The 25,270-nt window shown below is 47.4% G+C and overlaps 1 protein-coding gene and 1 long non-coding RNA gene across 3 annotated transcripts in view; one reads left to right on the top strand and one right to left on the bottom strand.

The window, feature by feature from the left end:
• Positions 1-25,270, bottom strand: part of LOC146809718 (uncharacterized) — a 38,283-nt gene that overhangs the window by 5,786 nt on the left and 7,227 nt on the right. The gene's annotated exons all lie outside the window — the stretch shown is intronic.
• Positions 9,980-25,270, top strand: part of LOC146809717 (sacsin-like) — a 303,632-nt gene continuing 288,341 nt past the window's right edge. Inside the window, exon 1 of one of the 2 annotated variants that reach the window (XM_085616556.1) lies at positions 9,980-10,180. The gene's annotated coding sequence lies outside the window, so the exon portion shown is untranslated. Of the gene's footprint in view, positions 10,181-10,599; positions 10,712-25,270 lie in introns of those variants that run through there. The other variant, XM_085616555.1, reaches the window with a different exon arrangement.

Below are 25,270 nucleotides of genomic sequence, written 5' to 3'. Positions count from 1 at the left end.
TACTAGCCCTGGCACACACAGTGCACATCACTAGGGACTTTACTAGTAAGGCAAACATACCAATCGTGGCCAACCAATTACCATTACACAGGGAACACTTGTACTTTGACACTGATCAGCAGTGGCAAAGTACCCAAAGCATCTAAATTGGCAACTCTATGTCAGGAAAACGGTCTAAGGGATAGCAAAAAGGTTTTAGGGAACTTTAGTCATAAAGGCCAAGTCCTACAGTCATCATGCACTGTCACTTGCCTTGTCAATGTGACTCACAGACATGCAGCATTGCAGGGTACTGCACATGTGCATGTGTTTTGTGCAAGTATGGGTATGTGGGAGTAGGGCAAACTTTACACATTAGCAATGTGAGATTACTTGCTGTTTCAACATGTGCTGCACTATGTGGTACACATGGACATCCATTTTGCTTTGTCTATTGTGATTTGTCTGCTGTGCAGGTCATCCTTCATGTTTTTAGTTGCATGCATTGCTGAGTCCCCTCTGTTTGGCTGACCCGTTGTGAGTATGGTTCTGCGTGAGTTTCGATTGTTGTTGCGGTCTGAACAGACACGGGCATGTTCACAAGGAAGTGGCAGGGTGAGGGGTTAGCCATCTTGTCTTCACGGCTCTCACCTCCACTTTGTTAACACCAGGCTCATACATGTTGTGAAGGATATTGTGCAGCCTGGTGTGTCCCCCTGCAATGGAAGTAAATTACACTGCTTAGCACCAGCGCTGGCTCACTTGCACCATAGTGCAAGGGTGTCTGCGGGCAGGGAGGTTTGTTCATGTGTAGGAAGTAGTTGCTTACTGCACATGGACAAAGCTAAATTGGCATTTGGTAGCTTTCATGTGTGCTGCTTCGTGCAGCACACATGAAAGTTACGAAATTACATTTAGAAGTACAGTTTGCTCAGGTACAGGAAAGGGCACCTTCCTGTACATGAACAGACCATGGAATATGGCTTTTCACATGTGTGTTGCACGAGGCAGCACACATGATACAAGCAGTGACAAGGGGATTAATGCATTTCTCCTAGTTTTGCATGATATCTCTGGTGTTCAGATCAGCACTGCCACCTCTTCTCACCTAACTTGATAATGGATGGCAGCGGAGACTTCAATGGGTGTTGTGGGACGGCCACAACACCCTCTGCACGCCCCCTTTCGACACAGGGTTTAGCTTGAAAGGGGCCCTTTTCTCAAGTCAGCGTAGAGCAACTTAACGTGTCTAAGTCACATTGAGTGACTTAAAGCTGCCTTGATAATGGTGCGCTGAGCCTATCGCCACACCAATGTCAAAGGATAAGTGACGTTGTGGTGGCGATAGGGGCTTGGTAATATGCTCCATAGTGTCAACACCCATTACCCTCAAGGTTGGCCCCACGTGCTTAAGTGGTTAGTTTTCCAATGTACGTGCATTTCATTATTCCTATATATGGTGCTGAGGCCTGGTCAACTCCACCTTCACAAGTGATGCAAATGTGCGGGTGATGTGGGTTTGTGTATGTGCCACGCAGCTGCTGCCACGGATGATACCAGCTGTCCTAGTTCTGTCAATCTATGCCTGGCTTGGCATGTGGGTGATGCCTACCTGACTACATATTTGTTCACTGACAGTTGGTGTGATGGGCAACTCACATCAGGACTGAAATGCTGTATTCTGTGTGTCAGATGTGTACACTTTGGGGGGGGGGGGGGGGGGTGTAGGAGTGCAATTTTACGTAGGGGGGGGGGGGGGGGGGGGTCGAGGGTGGCATTTGGCCAGTTGGCATGATTAGTTTCAATTTAGCTAACCTTGCTTGTCATACTTTGGCAGCGAGACAGCTGTACAGGCTCATTGTGGTTCAGTGAGTATGTCACACAGACAAGGCATACAGTACATATTGGTGTGGTACATACCTTTAATGCATTGTTCACGTACTATGTGGTTATTGGCACATAACCCTGCTTGTATTCCATCGCCCTTTAAGTGACGCATGCTGTGTGTGTGCGCATTTTTGTAGGTGCTACCTTTATCCAGCAGCCTACATGGTCAACTCGTTGTGACATTGCATGTGTCTGTGATATGTAGACTCACTAGATGTTTCCCCACTTGGTGTACAGCACACTGCATCTCATGAACAGGCAGGGGGCACATTGCATGGTGATGCAGGTTATGTCAGATTTTACTCCTTCCCCCATACCACGCACATTCAAATTCCCTGCACATGGACACGTCTCACTCTGAGTCCAAAACTGCAGATGCACTGTGCATGTGACTGGTCATGTGCACGATGAGGCATGCCACCACCAATGTCAGCACACCTGCAGCATTGTGCAAATGTGTCTGAGTTGAGTGCAAGGTTGTGTATGCACAGCAAAGTCCACCTAGATGCACATGCACATTCCTGCACACCACTCAGACACATGTGCAGAATGCTGCAGGTGTGCTGACATTGGTGGTGGCATGCCTCCTCGTGCACGTTACCAGTCACACTCACAGTGCACATGCATTTTGGCGTTAGAGTGATATGTGTCCTTGTGCAGGCAATTTGTATGTTTCTGGTGATGTGGCAAGGGGGCAATTTTGCCACCCTGTTGTATGTAAGGTTGTTGTTCCACTTTGTCATTTGAGGGGGGCACTTATAGAGTGGCCTGATGTTGACCTAGAACTATTTGGGGCTTCCTTTTCTTTGCTCATTTGAAAGTATGTATGCCAGCCAATGTGTGTCATCCAATGTGTTGTTTGAGAAGGGTGATCTGTCCCTATGCCACCATGGACAGGGGTATCCGGGACATGATCCACCGTACATGTGGGTATGCACTTCAATTAATTTAATTGTACATGAGTGCCACTGTGCCCATCGACCCCCCTTTTCCCCCGGCCCTGGTTGATGCTCACCCTGGTGTTGCTGTGTTGGTTCACATTCAGCATTATCCTGGCCCGCAACTTCAACCACCGTCTCCTCAATGATGACTCAGGACAAATGCTCCTCCAACTCATACAGCTCCTCCTGTAGCGAAGGACTCCCACCTCCAGTCTGCCTCGCTCTTCTCACAGCTGCTAGTTTCTCCTTGGTTTTGCGCTTGGTATCATGCCAGTGCTTCTTACAGTCGTCCACTGTCGTCGTCCTCTCCAACAGCATTCCCCTTGGACACAATGTCCTGCCATATTTCTTTTTTTCTTGCCAATGTGGAGGTGACAACTTGTTGGTGTTCAGTCACCTCCCAATCAGGACCTGGTTTTCCTGCAGGTGGAACATAGGATTCCTCTTGGCCTTCACATGGGTCTCTGGCTGGTCCTTCTGGGTATTTGTGGGCATGTTTGGGGCCTCTGCACTGGTCCCAGCTTCTTCCATTACTCCTCTGGTATTTTCCATTTTTTTTTCTGCTTGGAGGGACTTTTATAGTAAATGTTCCCGCTAAACGAGTTAAATGCAGGCCTGGTGCTAATTTTATGGCAAGACCGGAGGCTCCTATTATGCATTCTTTTCTTGCATTTATTATAATAGCAGCAAGATAAGACAAATAACTACACTCCCCAGAAGGCTGCAGGAGGAAACTACTAGCCAATTGGGAGAACACTAACAAAAATACACCAATCAGGTCAGCCCAACTACATTAGGACCTATCTGACCGCAAGCAGTCCTCTTTTCTTGCTGCTCGCAGTCAGATAAGTCGACTTTATTTATTCTCCTCATTACGCTGTCACTATTTTGTGTAACTTGACTAATTTGGTTCAAATGTGCATATTTTGTTAGCGCATATCACACGCTTTGTTTTTACGCGCTGCTCAGTGCGCTCTCGCCTTCCCGGTGGTCCACTCTTTTGCACCCCCCTCGCCTTTCATATTCAGCGCGTGCGCGCGCGCGCTTGGTTTGTTTACCGTTTTTTTCCTGGCAACGCTTCGCTCCCTCACTGCTTCCTCTCACGCTCGCTTCAGAGCTCGACTGCTGGTCTCCTCAGCGAAGCTTCCTGCTCACGCTCGCTTCAGAGCTCGACTGCCTGTCTCCTCTGCAGCTCGTCTTTCACCGGCAATCTTGTCTGTACACGCCCCCTTATTGTTTTGCCTGCAATTAACCCCTTGTTCACCAGTTTTAGTGAAAATGGATGTGCCCAGCTCTCCTGAGCTTGATAATGACGATTCTTCCAATTTTAAATCGGATTTAAGCCATTTTATCAACTCTTCTGTTGAAACTGCGGTAGAACATTCCATGACGAAAGTTTCTAAGACTATGGAAAATTCTTTTCTTAGTCTCATGACCAAAGCTTTGGCCCATTCTGCGGGGGAAAGCAGAAAACGTAAACTGGTTCCTTCCACTAGCTCTAAAAAAGTGTCACATTTGATTAGCGAGGTTTCCTCGCGCAAGATTGAGGATGCTATTCCTCCCAGGCCTCAGTCAAAGGAGGGGTCTACTTTGACATTTGGCAAAAGCAAAGCCAAGAAAAAGAATGTGGAGGTGCCTAAGAAGCTGGTCATTGATTCCATCCAGGATACGGATGACGATTTAGGTGACACAGATGACGACGATCTCTTTGGAGTTGGCGATTCTTCGCCCAAAAAGCAAAAATTATCACCTTTTGAGTCAGAACCCATTCTGGACTCGGAGGGAATGCCTATGTTCGATCCTGCCCTGATTAGACATCCCAATTCCACGGAATGGTTTCCCGTTCCCCATGTAGGGGAGTACATATCTTCTAAGCTGAGGCAGCCTCTAGATAAGTCCGTCAGAGCTAAGTTAAAATCCGAGTGCCCCAAACCTTCTTTGGCCTCTCATATCACGATAACTCCCACCATTGATCAGCCGCTCCTCACCTTCTTCTCCAAGTTTGGCAAGGACCCTCGTAAGGGGGTAGACAGAGCTTGGTCCTCCTGCCAGGACAAACTTTTGGATATGGTAGGCCCTCTTGCCCGCATTTTGGATCTGGCGGAGACAGCCCGATCTGAAGAACTGACTTTGAATCCAGAAGATGTTTCGCTTTGGGCACAGCGTACCTTTTGTTTATTGGGTAATGCCAATGCGGCTATTACTCACGAGCGGCGCAAAGGTCTGCTAATCAAGTTAGACCCTAAGTTAGCCAATCTGGCATCTCAAGACCCTGGTGTAAAGGCAGATGGTCTTCTTTTTGGCGACTCCTTAGTCAAGGACCTTTCGAAATTTGTTTCCACTTTTGCCGCGTTGGATAAGGCACAACTTTCAATCAAAAAAGTTTTTGCCCCTCGGGTTTTTGGCAGGGCCGGCAGAGGCAGGAACCGCTCTTCCGGCCGCTTTTCCTCCTTCCAAGGTTCCAGAGGTGCCTCCAACTCCGGATACCAAGAGTACAAGCCTCAATTCTACCCCCAACGTGGTTGTGGCTTCCGGGATCGTGGACAGAGGGGCCACAGAGGCAACGCCAACTATTCCCAACAAGGTAAGCCTGTCTTCTGGCCCTCCCGTTGGAGGGCGCTTGGTTCTGTTTCTAAGCAGATGGCAAACTTTAACCTCCGACCCGTGGGTTCTCAATTCTGTCCAAGGTTATCTTATAGAATTTTACGCTCCTCCTTTCCAGGATACTTTGCCTCCTCCTCTGGTTTTTTCCACCGACGTTTCGCGTCTGATATCTCAGGAAATTTTTTCCCTGCTGGCAAAGAAAGCTATCCAAAGACTTCCTTTCGATCCCTCGGGATTTCTCAGCACTTTGTTTCTGGTTCGCAAAAAGAACAAAAAGATGCGACCAGTTATCAACCTCAAAGTTTTCAATCAGTTCGTCGTTTACAGGCATTTCAAGATGGAAACCATTCTCCATCTACGAGACACTCTGCGGGCCGGCGATTGGATGGTCCGCTTGGACCTTCAGGATGCGTATCTGACAGTTCCCATCCATCCCTCGCATTCCAAGTTTCTCCAGTTTCAATGGCTGGGCGTAACTTATCGGTTTTGCTCACTCCCCTTCGGTCTTTCTTCAGCTCCTTGGTGCTTCACCAAAATCATGAAGCCAGTGGTGGCTTATCTTCGAGCCTTGGGTATTCGCCTGATCATTTATCTGGACGATATTCTTCTTATGAATACGAGCAAACCAGGTCTGTTGCGGGACCTTCAGGTGACCCAATCCCTTCTTCTCGATCTCGGTTTTCTTATCAATCCGGAGAAGTCCATACTAACTCCCTCTCAAAGTGTAGAATTTCTGGGGTTTCGCGTGGATTCCCCCTCCGCGTCTCTTTTCCTTCCTACCGAAAAGATCGCGGCTATTCGTACAGAAATTTCTCAAGTTCTCTCTCTATCCCACATTTACCTTCGTTCCCTCGCAAGGATTGTGGGGCTCCTTTCAGCCTCAATCCAAGCAATCTTTCCCGGCCCTCTTCATTATCGGGCCCTTCAACGCTTAAAAATCAGACATCTGCGTCAGGGTCTGGCTTACTCCGATCTTATCCTTCTAGACAGAGACTCGCGGTCCGAGCTGCAATGGTGGATAGACCATTTAGATGCGTGGAATGGAAGAACTATCTTCGCCACGGCCCCAGGTCTTGTATTAGAATCAGATGCCAGCCTGGCGGGTTGGGGCGCCCGCTGTGGACCAATCTCGACTGGAGGTACATGGTCTCTAGAGGAGTCGTCATTGCACATCAACTGTTTAGAGATGCTTGCAGGCTCCTTTGCAATCCGCAGCCTCGCAAAGAACAAGGCAAGTTGTTCCATTCTTCTCAGGATGGACAATGTTTCTGCGGTCCGTTACATCAACCATCTAGGTGGCACAATATCCAAACCCCTCGCGGAACTCGCCAAGAGTCTGTGGCATTTTTGCCTCCTTCACAATCTCTCTCTTCAAGCAGAATATCTCCCCGGCAATCTCAATTCCATCGCGGATTGGCACTCTCGGTATCTCCGAGATTCCAGCGACTGGAGGTTACTTCCCTCCGTGTTTCTTTCTCTCTCTCTCAAGTGGGGCCCTTTCTTCATAGACCTCTTCGCGTCTCGCCTCAATTCTCAATTACCTCGTTTCTACAGTTGGCGCCCGGATCCGCTGGCTTTAGCGACCGATGCCTTCCTCCAGGACTGGTCACTGCACCTCAATTACGCTTTTCCTCCCTTTCTTATGATCAACAGGGTCCTTTCTCAAATTCGACGCCAACAGACATCACTGGTCATAGTGGTACCTTTTTGGCAATCCCAGATATGGTTTCCGTCCCTTTTGGAATTAGCAGTGGACTTTCCGGTCCTCCTCCCTCATTCCTCAGATCTTCTCCTGGATCCTCGAGGTTCCCCTCACAACCTCATTCTCGATCGGTCCCTGACCCTATCGGCCTGGAAACTGTCCAGTCTCTCTCTTTTGACCAACTCCTTTCTCAAGAAGCTTCTATCTTTATCAGCCGGGCCTGGGCTCCCGGTACTTCCAGGGCATACAAATCCGCTTGGTCTCTTTGGTCATGCTGGTGTCTTGAACGGTCTGTCGATCCCTTTTCAGCCTCTGTGACTTTTATAGTAAATTTTCTGGCCTCTGAGGCCAGTGCTGGCAAGTCTTATCGCACAGTGAATTTATACAGATCAGCTATTTCCCTCAACCATTGTCCAGTCGACAATAAACCTGTCGGATCCCATCCACTTGTTTGCCGTTTGTTAAGAGGAGTTCGTTTTTCCAAACCTCCGTTGGCTAAGTATTCGTCTTTATGGGATGTTAATTTGGTTTTCAAATTGTTTTTGGATTGGCCTGACAATACTGCTCTCTCCCTGAAAATGTTGTCTGCAAAACTTACTATGTTGTTGTGTTTAATCTCCATTAAACGTGTCTCTGATGTTAGAGCTTTAGACCTTTCTTCAAGACAGTTTTCTCCTACTGGTGTGCTGTTTCAAGTGCAGAGGCGCACTAAAACAAATTTACAATCTGTGTTTTACCCTTATTTTCCAGCTCAACCAAAATTATGTGTAGGTCGTTGCCTAAAAGCCTATGAAAACAAATCTGCTGACTTTAGGTCTTCTTCCCAGACACAATTGCTTATTTCTTTCCGCAAACCTCACCTCCCCGTCTCTTCTGCTACCCTGGCCCGTTGGGTCCGTTGGATCATGTCTCTTGCGGGCATTGACGCTTCTTCTTTTGGAGCTCATTCTACTAGAGGTGCCATGGCTTCAAAGGCCTTTTGGTCAGGCTCGCGCCTGGAGGATATCCTTAAGTCAGCAGATTGGTCTAATGATAATGTGTTTAGGACCTTTTATTGTAAACCTGTGATTACTGCTTCTTCTCTGGTTGTTGATATGCTTTGAACTAGCATAATAGGAGCCTCCGGTCTTGCCATAAAATGTAGATTTTCCTAATAAGTTATGACGGAAAGTCTTAATTTTATTAAAGACACGGAGGCGAGTATTATCCCTCCACAACAGCTCTAATTTGTTCTGTTTTCCCCCCCTTTAGGTACTCCGGCTCTACCACCACCTTCCTTGTGAGAGTCGTCCTCAAGCACCAGATTTCTTGGCATCACCGTCTAACTGCCTTCCAATGTGGTTTCCTTAGGATGTTTCCACCATGGTGTTCCTGGTTCAAGATCTGTTTACCTGGATTTTGACTGTTTATCTACTGTTATTTTTGGTTCCTTTGTTTTCGCCTTCTTACTAACTTGCACAAGAAAAGAGGACTGCTTGCGGTCAGATAGGTCCTAATGTAGTTGGGCTGACCTGATTGGTGTATTTTTGTTAGTGTTCTCCCCATTGGCTAGTAGTTTCCTCCTGCAGCCTTCTGGGGAGTGTAGTTATTTGTCTTATCTTGCTGCTATTATAATAAATGCAAGAAAAGAATGCATAATACTCGCCTCCGTGTCTTTAATAAAATTAAGACTTTCCGTCATAACTTATTAGGAAAATCTACATTAGCGATCGGATTCTGTTGCAGATTGGCCTTTCGCCACTTTTTTTTTTTTTTTAAATCGCTGGCACACAAAATCTATCGCCGTCCTTTTCCGCCAGAAAAGGTAGCTATCGCCGGTTAGCAGGGTGCTGCTAATGCGGTGATGGATTCCGGCGAACTGCGGCGATAAGAGAAATGTTGTTACGGAGAGTTAGCGATGAATATTGCCATTTGTTGATAATATGCCCCTGCGTCTTTTAAATGCCCAAAATAAATTAATACCATGCTATAATGCATCAGGAGATTGTACCGAAATACAGCTTGAAAATGCGCCATGAAACGTTGCCTTGTGATGTAATGTTATTTGCCTTTATACTTCTTTTTGAAGTTATCATGAACTTTTCAGTTGAAATAACTATGTTGCGTCTTTGTAAAAACGTAATTTTTGGCATTGAGATGAGTATAATTATGCAAACGCACTCTGCATTTATATTTATTCCAGTCATTTCACAATTTACACAAATGAATTATCGGTTGTTTCAACTGTAACAAACGAATCCTCGCTATATTAACACGTATTTTGGAGGCTGCCTGTTCTCCATTTTCATGTTGATATTCAGGCGGACACATGCACCTTTTTATATTAAAAAGAACCCTGAGGATCAGGGGAACAATGGAGAGCCCGAGAGGGAGAGGTCCTCAGCACCTGCTTTTTAGTAGCTGCCGGTGCTGAGCACGGACAGAACCCGGACCACTTAAAGCCCTGTTGACATACCAAAGTAATGTAAGAGCAGTACGCCCACTGCAAGTTTCAGAAGAGTAATCAAGGTCCAGCTCATAGACCTAAATAGCGTAAATGAAACTTAAATCAAGCTCTCTGAAAACAGGAGGGGGGGGGAGGAATCAAACTTGTGCCGGTCGGTGCATCACATATGGCTTCATTACCATAATCTGACTGACGGCGAAGCTATGAAACGAAACTGCGTTTTCGGTTTTCTCCCCCGATTGTCTAAATTAGGTAAAGGGAAGCTAATCTGTGAAGGCAGAGAGCATCGCCGGGTTAGGTGACGACCTCCCTGCGGCGAGCACATTTTTCAATACACAGATTTGTTAGTCAAAGACTGTCTTTTCTATTTTTTTTTATTCCAAATATTGTATACTAGAACAGTCTACCTTAGTCGACCCTCGGACCCCGCCCCAGTCCTCAAGGGCTTTTACCTGTCTTTCAGCGGCTCGCTAGTTTGACCGTGGACTCCTCCGGTCTCATACATTACTGGAGCCGACTGCGAACCAACCCGATCTGTAATGCAGAGGACTCATCCCGCCATTTTATAGACCCCGCCCCAGCCCTACCAGCTGCTTTGATACATTCCTGAGACCCACAAAGGTAAGACTAAGCCTGAAGCACTGGGTAAGTCTGCTGTAACACTCTTCTGTGAGCCGGTGAGTGCCGGGGGCCAGGAGGGGAATCGACGCTCGGAGTTAACTATTATGCCCCAGAGGCGTAAAAACAGCAAGGCTTCCGGGTATTCCCAAACAGCATTGCTCCCAGAAACAGGGACAGCCAATGGAGGGGAGAACGGAAACTAGTCCCGGATCTGTGTTAGTGGGGGCGGGAGGGAAGGGGCACAGGCGCTTCGTAGACTCTCTAAATATTTAAATCAATCTCAAGCTATGCGATGACGTTGCTAAGTTTTAAAAACTGCTGTAATTTAGAGTTCCGTTTTAGTTTTTAAATGTAGCGCCCCCTTGATAGTCGTCCATATCCGGTGCTCCCAAGTGTTTCGGATACGAAAGCAGAGGGCTGACCAGGAGCAGGTGCGGGGCGGGGCCAAACACCGACCCCAAGTGAAGTAGCAGCAAACGAGTGCGAACCGAGACTTTTGCGAAACTGCATGGATGGAACCTAGGGATGGAGGTGGGTGGACGGAGCGCGGCAAAAGATCGCTCCAAGGAATGCTGAAAGTGTGTTTGCGGGGCTGAGGCACTCGTGAGTGAGTGAATGGGGCGTTGTCTTGTTAAACGTACTTTTTCGGGTAGCAAAGCTTGGTTGGTTAATGCTATCGCTTGAGATGCATGCTGCTGTAACTGGGTGGTCCATGCACCGGGGAAGTAGGGACGTGTATTTATAGTGCTAAGAGGTCTAAGCCTGTGACGGAAAGCACTGTAGGTTTCATTAGTTTAAAAACCACATTGCACAAAGTACAAGCAGGCTGTCGCAAAATGTGCAAAAAGATTATATAAATGCTTAGTGCTTTAAAAGTTATGTTTTAGTAACACTAACTCTACCTAGTGTAAACCATTTTTAGAGGTTTCCATTAAAAGGACAATTTCCAGTTTCTGTCAATTACAGCGTGTTCTTGCTTCATAGCAGCACTTATGTTTGCTGATTCACCAATTGCACACCTTTATATTATTTGCAGGTAGCGGGCACCCTGGAGAGAGGGCTTGTTTCTTCTTTTAAGTTTAAACAGAGCACTTTATTTTTGAAAGAGCTGCAACCAAGTACATACAATCAAATAAAGTAGCAAAATGTTTATTAACAATAAAAGTGTTAAATTGTAATTGCATTTTTATATATATATATCACTTACTACCCCTGACGAGGCGCCAAATCACTTTTTCGGCGAGTAGCATGCGACTCCAGGACCCATAGAGGATTAGTGTTGAATTAGTATAGTGAAATATGCAAGTACATTTTAAGTGGTGGACAGGTTAGTCAGTTATTTGGATTCGGAAGGATGGCAGACAGATAGAAGAGGAAAAAAAAAAAGGTTTGTATTTATATAGTCCTTGTTACCCCTGATGGGTGTTGAAGCGCTTTTCTGGCGAGTAGGACACTACTTCGGAACCCATAAAGGATTAGTGTTGAAAATTAGTATAGTGAAGTATTAAGTAATTTGAGTGGTGAATATGTTATTTAGTTATTTGGATAGAGAAGGGTAGGTTGCGGGATAGAAGAGGGAAAGAGGGTTGTATTTATATAGCACTTGCTACCACTTGATGTGATTTTGAAGCGCTATATTGGCGAGTAGCAAGCTGCTCTGGAACCCCTAAGGATAACTGTTGAATTAGTATGGCAAAACATGAAAGTAATTTGAGTGGTGGATTATGTTAGTCAGTTATTTGGATTGAGAAGAGTTGGGGAGGGATAGAAAAGGGATCAGGTTTGCATTTTTAAGCGCTTGTAACCCTGATGGGGTGTTGAAATGCTTTATTGGCGAGTGGCACGCTACTCTGGAACCCATAAAGGATTGGTGGTGAATTAGTATAGTGGAATATTGAATTTGAGAAGTGAACATGTTAGTCTGTTATTTTATTTTGATTGAAAAGGATAGCGGAGGGACAGAAGAGTGAGATTTTTTTTTTTTGGTCATAGCAGTAGGAAGAGGCTTTTGGATGAGTAAAAAGGGTTTTTTGAGTGGAAGAACCAGAGGGAAGAGTTTAGAAAGGTTTGTTTTGGGGGATCGGTATATTAAAAAGAGGTGTCGGATGATGCAAGGAGGGGTAGAGTAGGAGAGAGTCTAGAAAGGGTTATTTTGGGGATCATAGTAGTGGTATGGGATAAATGAGAGAGTGAATGTAGAGGATATATTGATAGATGTATAGGGTGAGAGATAGGGTAGTGCATTGGAAAGGGTAGTATAAAGAAGTTTGAGATGAGTCAGAAGGTTGGGCCAGAGGATATATTAAAGAGTACAGGATGATAAATATGGTAGTGCATCTGAAATGCTAAATCAGAAGAAAGTGATAAATATATAGATCCATAAGTACATTGAAAGTATATAGATGCATAAAGGAGTTAAGTATATATAGATTAAAGATATTGATAGAGGTACAGGATCGGAAATAGGGTAGTGCATTGAATATGCTTTTTTTTAGGAGAAAAGTAACAGACACACAGATCCAAATGCATGGAATGTACATAGATGCACAATGGAAGTACATGTAGACCAAAGATGATTTTTATTTATTTACAACATAATCATTCTGCATGTTTATACAAAGCAATACACAAAGATAGGTATATATCTATAGTGAAAATAAATGCTTATATACAGAGAAGTATGCTGTAAATTTCTGTTTGCGTATTGTGCTTATGTGGGGAAGAGCCAATTCTTGAGTAATTTTCTTGAAGATAAGGTGGTTGTTGGTGGATCTTATGTTAGGGGGTAAAGAGTTCCATAGTTTGGCTGCTTGAACAGAGAAGGATGTGCCACCCATGGTTTTTTTCTTGTATCTTGGGATTTTGAGGAGAGATGCCCCTTTAGAGCGTAGGTTCCTTTGTTGAATGTGTTTGGTGATTTTATTCCTGATAAAGAACGGTCCCATTCCATGTATTGCTTTGTGGGTGATACAAAGTAGCTTGAACGTGGATCTTCTGGCAACCGGTAACGAATGCAGGGCTTTCAAGGCAGGTGAGATGTGGTCTCGTGGTTTGATATGCATCAGTAGTCTGGCAGCCGAGTTCTGAATCCGTTGTAGTCATTTCATGGTCATTAAAGGTGATCTGTGGTAGAGGCTATTGGCGTAATCGAGTTTGGACAGAACAAGGGAGATGGTAGCTTGGACCTTGTGTGGAAATCCCAAATAAGGGAAAATTCATCTCATCGTTTTTATACTGACAAAGCTTGATCTTGCTAGTTTGTCCACTTGGGCATTTATCGACAGCTTGGAGTCCGTGGTCTTTCTGAGGTTTTTTACTTCCTTCGATACTTTAGGTGGTGATCCCAGTTCATCGGGCCAGGCTGCAAGCGGGTCGTAATGTTTCCAATCTCCACACATTTAGTATTTCCATTTTTGAAGCATTCAATTTGAGATGGCTCTAAGTCATCCACGGCTCTGAGACCACTGAAAATTGATTGGGGATTTTGCAATGTCTTTGGGGCGTTCCAGTTGAAGGAGTATTTGCGTGTCATCTGCATATTTATAGCACGTGAGGTAAAATTACTGGAGCATGGTCAGAAATCAATATAGAACCAACATCTGCTTGCAATATATATTGTGTTAATGCTTTTGGAAACAAATAAATAGTCTATACGTGTTTGCGAAAGGTGAGTTGTGGTTTCAAAATCTCCAGGAGTCAACAAGAGATCTATGGGAAATTAGGGTGGTAAAGTGTTGATGCATTTGAGAGGAGATGAAAGGTGTTTTGGATGTGCGGTCAATGTATGGGTCAACAACCAAGTTACAGTCACCACCAAAAATAACATATGGTATAGAAATAGACATTAAAAGAGAAGAAATGTGTGGCCAAAAATTACCATCAGGTTTAGTAGGAGCATATTTATTAAACTATGTAATAGGAATGTCAGTGACTTTAAGAAGAACAATTAACCGTCGCCCTTCATCATCCGAGTCCTGAGAAAGAAGGGATACTTTAAGTTTTTTGTGACGGAGAATCACAGTCCCATTTCTTTTGCTTGTACCTGGAGAATAAAAGACATTCCCCACCCACTGTCGCTTAAGTTTTAGAACTTATGAAGTAATTAAGTGTGATTCTTGTAAAAACACAATATCCGATTTAAGATTAGATAAATGGGTAAGAACCCTTTGCCTTTTAATAGGTGTACACAAACCTTTAACATTCCAGGAAATAATACGTAACATTAATCAACTATATAATATAAAAATTTGTAGAATTTTACAGCAATACAATGCAATAAAATATCTGCAATATTTAGAGAAACAAAAAATGAGCACGCCAACAGACGTAAGACAAGATATGAAGTGGGAAATATTGAAATAGAAGAAATAAATAAAAGGAAGAGAGAGACAGACAAAGTAAAGATGAAAGAAAAGGGAGGAAAAGAGATATAGAAAATAGATAGAAAAGACTATAAAACATAGCAAAGACTCCAACATGGCCGGAGGGTGTTGAGGCCATAGAAAGAAGACGAAATAGCCAGTTACGAAACTCCGGAAGAAACCACGGGAACGGTATTATTCCAGACAAACAATATAACAATGGGTGGATCAGGGAACAGCATCTGGTAGGGAGAGACACCAGGAAAGGAGACAAGTTAATCAAAATATATCATAGAAACATTGTAAAACTACAGTTCTCTTTAGTAAGGGAGAACATGTATCAGTTAGATGATGATCTTGCAAACTCCATAGATTCTTCTCTACAACTGTCAAGAAATTGTTGAAGTAAGGCTGGATCTTCGTATATGGTTTTATTCTTATAAGTCACCTTAAAGAGGCAAGGATGGAGTAGACCAAATCTGGCATTCAGGTGACGTAAAGCTGGTTGCATGGCTAAGAAGCTTTTCCATTTGTCTGCCGTGATTTTCGCGTAGTGTTGTGAGGAAAAATAACTGGGAACTTTGCCATGAAATGCGACATTTGATTTTGGCTGCATGTAGGACTTTCAACAAATCCGTATATTCTAAGAAGTATTGTATTACGCCTCTTGGTTTGTGCTGAATAGATGAATTCTGAGAAGAACAACCAAGTCTATGTGCTCTTTGTATGTTTAATGTTGGAGATTCTGGATAGTCCAGGAACTGTGGCAAAACCATTTTGAGAAAAGGAAATGGGATTGGAGCCTCCCTATCCTTCAGCCAAACCATAAATTCGCAGGTTATTGTAGGATTTCTGCTTTCATAGGATAAATTTGTTGAGAGGATATTTGCAGAGATTCTATTTGACGTTCCACTAAATTAATTTTGTTGTCAAGAGTAGACCATTTATCTGCTAGGGCTTGTAAGCGTATGTTTGTTTCCGCCATATAGGGTTCAAGTGATCGGATCTTGTCCAGAAGCAATTCTAAGGAGGCTGGCGGTGGAGCTGTAGTTGGTGAAGGAGGATCTTTTTTAATTCTCTTAGTATAAGACAACACAGAGGAGGTAGGCACTTTAGAAACATTTTTCCCATCTGGCAAAGATGGGTGTGGAAGAGGAGTAGTAAACGAGGGCGAAATGGCCATTTTTTCTGTAAAGTGGGGAGGTGCGACTTGTTCTGATTCCTCCATGTCACTTTGCAATACCGAAAAAGGGTTTGATGTAGGTATTGTAGTGGATTTAGTACATGGATATGGGATGGATGTTGAAGCAGCACCTCTACCAGATTTAATTCTCCCCATAGACATGTGCATCGCAGTAAGAGAAAAGGAGTTACTGTATAAAGTTTTTGAGAGAGATGCTAGTCAAATTTTAGGGAGGTTCAACTATTTTTGTGTACTTTGAAAAATGAATGGGGTTTCCACAATGAGAAGGAAAATGGCTGTGCGCTTAATAGTGCACGCGTTAAAGAAAACAAGATGATGATGCTGTTGGCAGATCTAGAAAAAATGGTATTTGTAGAGGAGGAAATTTTAACAATAATCGTTGAGAAACATGGCCAAGAGAAATATTGGCAAGTTAAACATTATGTCTCTTCATAAATGGGAGAGAGCGCAGCGGAGCAGATAACGTGCTGAAAATGCAGGGAATACAAAATGGCGGCTGCGAATCCAGTCAGAGACGCTTCACGCATTTTAAGTGGAAGAGGCTTTATAGGGCTTACCGTGGGCTGCGAAGGGTGTCATTCAAATCCAGAGGAGTTCATGGAGAGAATCTTTGGGACTTTGAAGGTGTCGGGGCGCTGTCACTGCCCGTCAAAACGAAAGTCCTCGGTGCGGAGCTGCGTAAACCAGCCACCATCTTCCCTGGCACCAAACCACGCCTTCGGCTTATTTCTTCTCTAGCTGCATGTTCTTTCTCTCACTTCATGGTAGAGGAGTCCCTTCTTCTCCCCTTTCAATCCCGCGACAACTCAACTGTTGAGGAACAGTTGCGTTTAAAAAAAAAAAAAAAGTATGGGAACATCACACCGGAAAGCAACTCCAAGGCACTCCGCAAGCAAATGGAGGTATTCATCAATCTAAACTAGCATGGAGGTACTCTGAAACCATTTTATGTTCCACAAAACACAATCTTCAGGACTAATGGACCCTGGGCACACACTGTGCAAAGCTTTTTAAGGGCTTTTGTTTTTAAGAACAGGTCCATATTTAAACATCATTGATATTGAGCGGTTTTCTTCAAGTCAGGAACATCGCTGGTACAAGTGGGGTTTCAACAGTAGAATCTTCCCTCGTAAGTTGAGGTATGGGGGGGCCAAGTACACCTTTGAAGGCCAGAATAGGGGCATGTAGCACTTTGTATCTTTGCACAAAGCCGTTGTTTACATAAAGTGCGAGGTCCGTGTTTAACAGTTATTTTAGGTCACCGATGCACAATTTGCAATGAAGGTCAGAATAGGGGCATGGCTGGGAGACCCGGTGATCTCCAAAGTACAGCTTCTGTATGACTTCCCCACTGCCCAGGTCAACTGTGGAGGGTTCATCTCCCAACCCTTCCAGATACGATGAGGCATGCGTCAATGCAGCCCACTCTCCCCACTCCTATTCCTTTGGCTTCTGCCATCTGCCACTCCCCCACTTATTTCTAGCATCCCCATTGCGGGCCGCCTCTCCAAGATCTTCCTTTATGCTGATGACATTCTCCTCATCCTACGAGACCTCAGCAGTTCTCTCCCAGCGTTTCTGGACATCCTAGACTATTTTGCGGCATTTTCCGGCTATAAGCTTAACTGGGACAAGAGTGAAGCCCTCCCACTGTTGACGTGTACTACCATAGCGGCGATTCACAGATTCCCATTCTGCAGGAAATCCTCTCGACTCAAATACCTGGGCATATTGGTCAACAGGGGACTAACCAAGATGGTCATAGATGGCTTGACCCTCCTTATCGCACAGATGAAATGGGACTTTGAAAAATTGTCCCTACTGGGCCTCTCTATGTGGCGCAGGGTGCTGGCTGTGAGGATGGTCACACTGCTGTGCTTCACATATACGCTAGGCATGCTCCCCATCACGGTACCACTGACCACGCTACATCTCATTGATACCCGGATACGTACCTTCGTATGGGGTAAAACCCACCCTGGCCTTGCCACCTTAAAACTACTGGCGTGTTGCTCCTGTTTAGGACTGGGATTGCCCTCCGTGGAACAGTACTCGCTGCCCTCTCTCAACTCTCCTACCTCCTTCAGGGCACCTCAGACCCCCAATAATGGGTGCGCAATGAGCACTCTTCTAGCTCCTGATGACGGTCTAGGCATTCTTTACGGGACCCATACATTACCGCCGTCCCATCCCCACCCAGTATTGCAAGCAATGTCCAAGGCCTGGCTACGAGCCCGTCACCTCTTCAGAGATGACCATGGGCTACAGAAAGGAGCTCCACTTTGGGGCAATGACAGCCTCCGGATCGGCAGCAGACCCATCCACTGCACGAGCTGGAGGGAAGCGGGGATCCACACAATGGGCCAGCTGCTATCGGACGGTGATTTAAACTTCTTCAGCCGCCTTAGGGAGGAATTTGGCCTCCACCAGCGACACGCCTGGCAATACCGACAACTGCAGCATTGCCTTAGGCAACGTCTCCCAAGGTAACACCCCCCAAAAACTCATAAACATTAAATGTAATGTGAAAAAATATATACGTAAACACCTCTATTACACCGGCAGCAATAGCGCTAGGAAAGTTATGGTAAGCTCAGAGTTTCCCAAGAAAGTCCTTAATAACTTTGGGGCAGTTTGATGAATCTGTATGAAGCTTTCCAAAAATAAAGTTCATCCACCTTGGGTTGTTACTGGCAAGTTGTGGGGGCCAAGAAAAAAACAGTGGGTCCCAAAAATGCAATTTGCAATTTCCAATTTAATTCCCATAGGATTATTTGCTATTTGAGGCACATTTAATTGGAATTACATCAGGTTTGACCCAAAGTTAAAACTTTACTTAAGGAGAAGTGTCTTTTGTTTGTTTTGTATTAATATGTTCAGTAGTTTTAGAGAAATTAGCATATACAGAGGAGTTTAGTTGGACAGGAAGTGGTTAAATTCTAGAAACATTTAGTGTTATCCAGACCATCAAGGATCTGAGAATATCCTTAAAAAAATACTGATCCTATTTGCCGAGGGAGCTTTATCTCCTGTCTGCCATGTTGCATCTACAGATCCAATATTGGATCCCATACACAAAGTGATCTGATTGGCTGGCTGCATCATCCAAATATGTTATGGCCACCATTACAGGACTTGGTCTCCTTGTCTTGAATAAAAAATAAAAAGTTTGTATAAGGGGGCAGGGTGAGCACATCCAGACTTTAGGCCCATATGGGGGTATCTTGTAGTGTACATCTTTATTTTGTATTTACGGATCTTTTGCGAGTGCCAGCAAGGCCTCTGGTACTACAGGTCTAGAGTTTTGGCCCATGGAACAGTCAAACTTTGCAGACCACCACCAGTGCTAGCTTCACAGACTGAAGAGTCTTGCTGTGCCGAAGCGGAGGTGGTACAGCATCAAGCTTCTATCCATCGAGTAGACCCCCCAAAAGCCCAAGTTTGTACAAATGAAGGGCCCTGCTGCATGGGCCCAAGGTGGAACTATGTCAAGCTTCTATCCACTGGGAAGACTACCAGTAGGCCGAGCTTTGCACTGAAAGGACCTGCAGCACTGGGCCCAAGGCAGAGTTGTGTGAAGCTTCCATCCACTGGTAGACCACCACAGATTGAAGGGACCTGCGGTGCCTTGCTGAAGGAGGTGCTGTGTTAAGGATTTCATCCATTAGGTAGACCACCGCCTGTTCAGGCTTCGCAGACTGCAGGTCGAAGCTGTGCTCAGTTCAATGGGGTGTCGCATCAAGCTTCCATACACTGAGCAATCCACCCCCTGGCCTAGCTTTGTGCACTGCAGAGCTCCGTTGTGCAGGGCCTAAGTAGGTGCCATGTTAAGTTTCCGTCCATTGGATAGAGAATAACCTGATCAAGCTTTACGGACTGCAGGGCCCCATTGCACTGGTACCAAGGCTGTGCTGTGAGCCATCAATGCACCAGGTAAACCACTTCCAGACCGAGCTTTTGGAGACTGCAGGGCCCCACTGCATCAGGCGTAAGCGTGGTAGTGTTGATCTTCCATTCACCAGGTAAACCACCTCCATCTTCAGTCTAAGCTTGAGATTGAAGGGATCGCTCCGCTGGGCCCAAAACGGTGCTGTGTCAAGCCTCCATCCATCCGGCTGACTACCAGTATATGAGCTTCATGGGTTGAATGACCCTGCTGCTGCTGCTCTGCTGGCCACTGTCTCTGCATTCTTCTCCTCTGGGTGACTGCATACTGCGCAGGCTCCTAGACGCCATCAAGTCGCTGCTCTCATGAGAGCAGTGCCGTGTTTGGCCTGAGCGGGCTTGTTTAACGCTTGCTCAGGGCCAAGGAGCCTGTGCCTCTACTCCACCCAGCTGTACAACACCGCTCGGGTGAAGAGATCCAAGTGCGCATGAGGGTTTGGATAGCATTAAACAGCCGGCCAGACCCTCATGCGCACTTTACAATGTACACTACTCCTGAACTCCTCATTGCCCCGCCCGTCCAGGCTGTCTACAGCAGAAACAACCAGCATTTGCAATGCAATAGGTCTCGCATTTACGCGAGTTTGAGCTATTGACATTGCAAATAAAAATGCCTTTTATTTTTGTTTTTGTTTTCAAAACATAAATAAAAGGCATTTTCATTTACAATGCCCATAGCTTAAAATCTCGTAAATGCGAGACCTATTGCATTGCAAATGCTTGTTTTGATGAGCCCAGGGCTGGACAAGTTGTGAGCGCTGTGATGTCAGGAGGGTGGGGGGGATTAAGGGTGGGGTCCGAGAGTGTGCATTTCCTCCTCCACTACAGAAGGCATTTTGATGAATTGACGTCCATTCAAAAGAAATCTTGGGAGTGCTGTCACTCAACCAAAACCCACTGCTTGAAGCACTGAAACTTGCATCAACTAAAGTCCATTCCACTCTCCCCAGAGCTGCAGCCCACTGGTTTTATCATACGCCCTTTGATTTTAAATAGTGTCGTGACGTGTTTGACGGGATGTGAATTCCAAAGGATGGCCCGTGACTCAGCGGGTTTCTTGCCCAGGACTCATACGAAGGTTTCTTCCGAGCCTGCCACTGTCGGATGCATTGTTTCGGAATTAATCAAAAGACTTTTTCCATCTTTAAGTGTCAGGACATCCTAAGGCGAGCTCTGCTCAAAAATGAATTCCTCACTGATGCCCGCATTTGCCTAGTGGTGCATAATTCAAATGACTGGCTTTACACGCACGGTTATCCCTCACCTTGGCAAATAAAAGGCTGTCTTCCAGTTAAAGATGGCCACCGGCATTGCTGAACAGAATAAAAAAACAAGCATTTGCAATGCAATAGGTCCGATTGCATTGCAAATGCTTGAATTTAAAACTGAGTGCAGCGCTGCTTGAAGGACACTGCGCTCTTCCTTTTTTTTTAACTTTAACACTGAGCGCGGTGTCCTTGAAGCAGGTGCTGCATTCATTGTTTAAAGTTAAGAAAGATATACATAAACTGAGCGCGCTGTCGTTGAAGCAGCGCCGTGCTCAGTTTTAAAGTAAAAAAACAAAAAACGGAGCGCGGTGTCCCTGAAGTGGGCGCCGTGAAAATATTAATAAGTAAAGTGAATGCGGTGTCCCTAGCGGGTGCTGCGCTCATTTAAGAAATTTTAAAAAACATACAATTTAGAGGGCATAGCGCTGCAGAATAAAAAATGTCAGCCATTATAAGTATTGAAGCTACCGCAATGTTAAACAGCCATTACACGAATGGTAAAAAAAAAAAAAGAAGTGCTTACCCAATAATTAAAAGACACCGGGTACTGCCGCAAGTAAAAGATCCAGTCCGGGTGGGCGGGCCCAAAGGAGACAGTGCGGTAACAAGGAGGGACTAAAAAGCCTCACTCCTAATCCAAAGCCAGCGTTTAGCATCAACGATGACGCAAGCCAATGGAAAAGATAAAGATAAAGCAGTATATTCTATACATATACGATCCTTCTAAGTCTGCGCTCGGTGTTGCTACAGTTTTGGTAAACATGACACTTTCTAGAAAATGAACATCTAAAATGATCTTGGTGAAATGAGGATGACAAGAAAAACCAACATAAACATAGCAGACCTGGCTCAGGGCCCACAGACCCAACTACCAAGCCAAGAATGTATTTATTTTGGGGGTGTCACACCTAAAAACCACTCCTGTAGTCAAGGCCCTGATGGCGACTTCAGTATGCAGACACGGATGCAGCGAAAGCCCATGCAGAGGGTGTGGAGGAAGAGACATCTGGGGACAGGCAGGCAAAGAGTGGCTATAGGGGAAAACCCAGCATTGACCAAGCTAATAGATCTGGCTTGAAATTTTAGTCCCAGGGGGACAGGAGGCCGGGTAGGGAGCGGCCAGACGCCCAGCAGGAGAGGCGCCAGGCCCCAGAGAGCTGTGGGGCGATCGCACTTAGGTGTGGAAGGACGGTTGGGGGTCCCATCGATACTGCCCTCCGCCGGGAGTGGGAAGGGTTCACGTGGTATCCCCCGGGCCAGGGGTTGGCGCCTCGATGTCGGGCCTCGCTGGGACAGAGGCCGGGTGAAGCGGGGTCACGCAGGTGGTCACGTGGAGTGACGTATAATCCAAAATGGAGGAGCTCCGAGGTGCATGGGACCTCGTGCGGCTTAGCGAGGGGGAACAGGACCATGCCACGAGGCCGGCTCCCACACGCATCCCCCCCCTCCCCCCCCCCCCCCCCCAGCTGAAGGCAGGGAGAGTCTCCCATCTCCTTGGGGGTTCTCCTCGCCGAGGCGGAAGAATCTGGACAGGCCGTCAGCATTGGCGTTGTCGTTGCTGGGCCGGTGTTCCACAGTGAAGTCCATCCCTTGCAACGAGATGGACCATCGCAACAACTTGGGGTTCTCGCCCCGCATTTGCATGAGCCACCGCAAGGGCCGGTGGTCAGTTTGGACCCTGAAGTGGGTGCCGAAAAGGTAGGGCCGGAGCTTCTTGAGAGCCCATACCACGGCGAAGGCCTCCCGCTCGATGGTGCTCCACCTCTGTTCTCGCGGCAGCAGTCGGCGGCTGATAAAGGCCACAGGTCGGTCGAGGCCCTTGGCGTCCATCTGGGAGAGGACCGCCCCGACCCCGTACTCCGAGGCATCGGTCTGGACTACAAATTCCTTGCTGTAGTCAGGGGCCTGTAGCACAGGGGCAGCGCACATGGCCGCCTTGAGGGCCTCAAAAGCGGTCTGACAGCGGGGCGTCCAGTGCACCGCCTTGGGCTGTTTCTTGGAAGTGAGCTCCGTAAGGGGGCCCACAATGCTGCCATAATCCTTGATGAATCGTCGGTAGTAGCCTGTGAGGCCTAGGAAGGCCCGGACAGCGGTTTGGGTTGCGGGGGGCTCCCACGCATGGATGGCGTCGACCTTTAACTGGAGGGGTGCCACCTGGCCACTCCCCACCTGGTGGCCCAGATAGGTCACAGATCCTTGACCGATCTGGCATTTACTGGCCTTAATGGTGAGCCCGGCTCTTTGGGGAGCGGCCAGGACTTCCCCGAGGTGTCCTAGGTGCGCGGACCCGTGGTCGCTGAAGACTGCAATGTCGTCGAGGTAGGCCGCGCTGAAGGCTTCTAGTCCGGCCAGGACCTTGTTCACTAGCCTCTGAAAGGTCGCTGGGGCGTTCTTCATACCGAAGGGCATTACCCGAAAGTGGTAGTGCCCATCGGGGGTGGAAAAGGCGGATCGTTCCTGGGCGCCGGGAGTGAGCTTGATCTGCCAGTACCCAGCGGTGAGATCAAAGGTGCTTAGGTAGCGGGCGGCCCCTAAGCGATCGATCAGCTCGTCTGCTCGTGGCAAGGGGTGGGCATCGATCTTGGTGACTGCGTTCAGGCCCCGGTAGTCGACACAAAATCTGAGTTCCGGGGCAGTGCTGGGGGCAGCGGCCTTCGGCACCAAGACTACCGGGCTGGCCCACGGGCTGTCGGATGGCTCGATGACTCCGAGGGTGAGCATCTTGGCGACCTCGGTCTGTATGCAGGCTCGGACTCGGTCAGGTACTCTGTAAGCGCGGTGTCGCACAGGGGGGCTGTCCCCAGTATCCACGTCGTGGACGCACCAGGGGGTCACCCCGGGCGTGAGAGAGAAGAGGGCAGCGAAGGGTTGCAGCAGCTTCTGGCAGTCATGGCGCTGTTCTGGTGTCAGGGTGGCGGAGAGGCGGATGCCCTCCAAGGAGCCGTCTTGGCCCGAGGACCCCAGGAGGTCTGGTAGGGGCTCGGAGTCACTTTCGCCCCCATCGTCGGTAGCCAGCAGCAGGCTTAGTTCAGTTTGGGCAAAGTGGGGCTTGAGCCGGTTGGCGTGCAGGACCCGGAGGGGGTTCCTCGGGGACTCCATGTCGACCAGGTACGTGACGGGGCTCTTCCTCTCAACTACCTTGAAGGGCCCGGTCCACTTGTCCTGCAGGGCGCAGGGGTCCACGGGTGACATGACCCAGACTTGCTGGCCCGGCTCGAACTCGATGGTGGAGACATTTTCGTCATACCAGCGTTTCATGTCTTCTTGGCTGGCTTCGAGGTTGGCTTCTGCCAGGGCCCGGAACTTCCGAGTCTGGTTCCGCAGGGTCAGGAGGTACCGGTAGACGTCGGGAGGGGCATCTTGGACTTGCGCCTCCCAGCCCTCCTTGACCAGGCTGAGGGGCCCTCGGACGGGGTGCCCATACAATAGTTCGAAGGGGCTTAAGCCCAGGGATTTCTGTGGTACCTCCCGATAGGCGAACAGGAGGCAGGGCAGCAGGACATCCCATCTCCTCCTCAGGGGCTCTTCCAGGCCCTTGATCATCCCCTTCAGGGTTCTGTTGAACCGCTCGACCAGTCCGTTCCCCTGGGGGTGGTAAGGGGTGGTGAATTTATAGGTGACCCCACATTGTTGCCAGAGGGATCTCATGTACTTTGAAATAAAGTTCGTACCCCTGTCGCTCACCACTTCTCGGGGGAAGCCCACCCTGGAGAAGATGCCCATCAGGGCCCGACCCACCACTGGAGCTGTCACGGTGCAGAGTGGGATGGCCTCGGGGTATCGGGTGGCGTGGTCGACCAGTACCAGGATGAAGCGGTGTCCCAGGGCGGTTCGGGGGTCGAGGGGCCCCACGATGTCAATCCCCACTCGTTCAAACGGGGTGTTGACGGTTGGAAATGGTTGTAGGGGGGCTTTCACTCGACCCCCAGTCTTCCTGCTAGCTTGGCAGGTCGGGCAGGACCGGCAGTGATGGTCCACGTCTCTTCTCATTCGGGGCCAATAGAAATGGGTCACTAGGCGGCTGTATGTTTTGTCCCGCCCGAGGTGTCCGGCGAGGGGCACGTCATGTGCCAGGTTCAGGAGGAACTCTCAATCGGAGGGGGACCACCAACACCCGGCCGGCCCCTAGTTCGGCGACTTTCTGCTCGCTATACAATAAGTCATTGTCCCAATAGACCCAGTGGGTTCCCGTGGGGTCTCCCGCAGCCTGGGCGGCCGCTTGCTGTCGGGCCCCCTCGAGGGACGGGCAGGCCTTCTGCTCTTGCTGGAATTGTTCCGGGTGGGGCCCCCGTCGTGGCGCCACTGGGCCAGC

The sequence above is a fragment of the Triturus cristatus genome, chromosome 7, assembly GCF_964204655.1.
Source record: "Triturus cristatus chromosome 7, aTriCri1.1, whole genome shotgun sequence".
NCBI lineage: Eukaryota > Metazoa > Chordata > Amphibia > Caudata > Salamandridae > Triturus > Triturus cristatus.
The sequence above is the reverse complement of the archived record's forward strand: the minus strand, read 5'-3'. Positions and strand labels throughout refer to the sequence as shown.